This window comes from Anopheles arabiensis, assembly GCF_016920715.1.
Source record: "Anopheles arabiensis isolate DONGOLA chromosome X unlocalized genomic scaffold, AaraD3 X_pericentromeric_contig0018, whole genome shotgun sequence".
Taxonomy (NCBI): Eukaryota; Metazoa; Arthropoda; class Insecta; order Diptera; family Culicidae; genus Anopheles; species Anopheles arabiensis.
The window spans coordinates 335,001-337,500 of NW_024412096.1; positions in this window are offsets into that span (position 1 = coordinate 335,001).

Below are 2,500 nucleotides of genomic sequence, written 5' to 3' on the forward strand. Positions count from 1 at the left end.
CGATCTCTCTGCACTGAATGGAACTCATTCATAACCACCGTGACGGGAGACTTTGCTAGTACGCACGATACTCTGCGCATGTGCACATGTTTTACAACCCAACCAACTTAAGCACCTAGGGGAAGTTGTGATGCCATCTGAACACCCACCGACTGATGCATTGAACGGCTAAAGTTGACCTTCAATCCGAACTGGCACTTTGCGGCGTGGAGGCAGTTGCGCGACCACTCCTATCCCAAACCAACAAAGCATGGTGTATCCTAAGTGTTCGGTACAAGCACACCACGACGGGACACATTGAACGGTTCAGCGATCTCTGCACTAGTGGAAGAACTCCAACGTGATACGGGAGACATTGCTCTAAACCGAACGGCATCTCTGCGCGTTTACTTGACGCACCCCCAACTTGGTCAACTGTTGGACTTTTTCGTAATCACGGCGGGACACATTGAACGAGCTCTAACGGATCTCTGCACGCATGGAACATGGTGGCGGGAATCATTGCTAGAACCGAACGGCGCCTCTGCGCGATGTACAAAGCCCAACAGGAACCTCGTATCGGCTGCCGAGCCGGAGCTTGAACAACTTGGACTTTCACCTCTAATTTATATCAACTCACCACTCCCCGAGGGATCCGCAGAATTGCTTCTGGGTCCCGTATCGTTATTTGCGATTCGTGTTTGCATTACACTACATTGAACTATTCCAACTTGTTTATCCGCATGGCGAACATTTGCTGCATAGAACATTTAAGTTCCACTTCGCTCTCCCCTACGTGGGTCTGAGCTTCGCCTCAGGAAAAAATATGCCACATTTGGTAGGGAGACCCGGTTTCATCACGCTTTGTGCCCTGCACCATATATACCCTCATAAATTTATTCATTGGATTAGATCCAAGGAACACCAGATCATGCACCACTACCCATTATAGCTCATCGAGCTTAGCGTGAATCCTTCGGGTTTCCTAAGAAGTTCGATTGGTCTTGCAGAGTTTAAAGACAACGAAGCTTAGTTTCAAGCAATGGTTAATATACGCGTATTCAAAACCCTTAGCTGTTACAACTTTTTACTAGAAACCATCACGACGAAGTCTTTGGGTCCGTAGACCCGTGATGTACTGCTCCAGGGAACGTTTTGATAGGGTGGAAGCTCAAAATCATAGGTTAAAATCATCGGCAGAGCCCACCAGACACCACTTTTGCTTCATTAGTTCGGACTATAGGCATACGACGATTTTTATCGCGGAGGGGACGTATGACCCAAACGGGGCTTAATGACCCACTGCCACTGCAAACCATGCTCCTACGACTAAATAGAGGTAAAAACTACGATTTGGTGCAATCTTCATGTTTGACCTCGTAGCAAGGTACCCTCCCTATAGTAGGCAATGAACAAATGATCATAATCCCAGGAGGGCAAAAATGGGAACCCGAAAGGAAAGCGCTGTTGGCGCGCCTAAGCTACTGGCCCGTAGAGTAAAATGGTACCCCCAACAAAGTTGTCGATTGACATTCTGATTGCACTTTTCATCATCTAGGGTGCGTTCCTTACACGTTTTGAGGTGTTTTAGCGAAAAACATGTTTTGAGCCACACGAGCTCTCCGGCCCGTTCGGTGCACATTTTTGAAAAAAGCTAGGAGCTGCCCCTAGGTTCGGGGTGTCACAAAATATTGAAAAGTGGTCAAAAACCGCTATCCAGAATCGGATGTAGAATCATTAGACGAACTTAAAATTGTTCTACAACCCCCAGTCCGACGCCTCGTATTCGAGATATAGCACTTTGTAGGTCTGACCGAGCAATTTTGTACTGAAATGTATGGCGGACATGTTATTCATTAAACAACATTAACTTGCATCGTGCCCTACTTCATCGGCACAGCTACTATCGACTATCTATTGTTGAAATGGATTGAGTTTGACCATTTTAGCTCTTTTCTTATGCCGTGCACCAACAGTGTGTACCGATCAGGGAAAGTACACTACTTACGCGTTCATGGATGTATATGTTGGTACAAGTTGCCGGTCGGAATAGCAGTGCACCAAAACTGTGTACCGATCAGGGAAAGTACAAGACGGAGGGCGCAGCCCGAGCGTACGCGTTCATAGATGTCCATGTTGGTACAACCTACATGTACGTACCTTGTTTTTGTATCAAAAGTTCCAATAAAGTGTTTGTATGCTTAAAATGCTTATCTCAACCGGTCACCTTTTGGCCTGCCCTTTAAAGACAGAAACCTAGAACGATACTCGCGATGTTTGTGTTTTTCCATTCGCCCGGGACGACGAAATGAGCTCTGTGCACATCGTGCAGAAAACTGTCTCCTCCTCGTATGTTTTTGTCCCTCCACGCATATAATCACCCACATTTGTGTTCAACACGGACGGCGCAGCCCGAGCGAACGCGTTAATGTTTATGTTTGTGCACACTAAAGTTACAATCCTAGGATTTGGTTATTGCGTCGCAGTGCCCGACCGTCGCGGACACCATTCTTGGACAAAA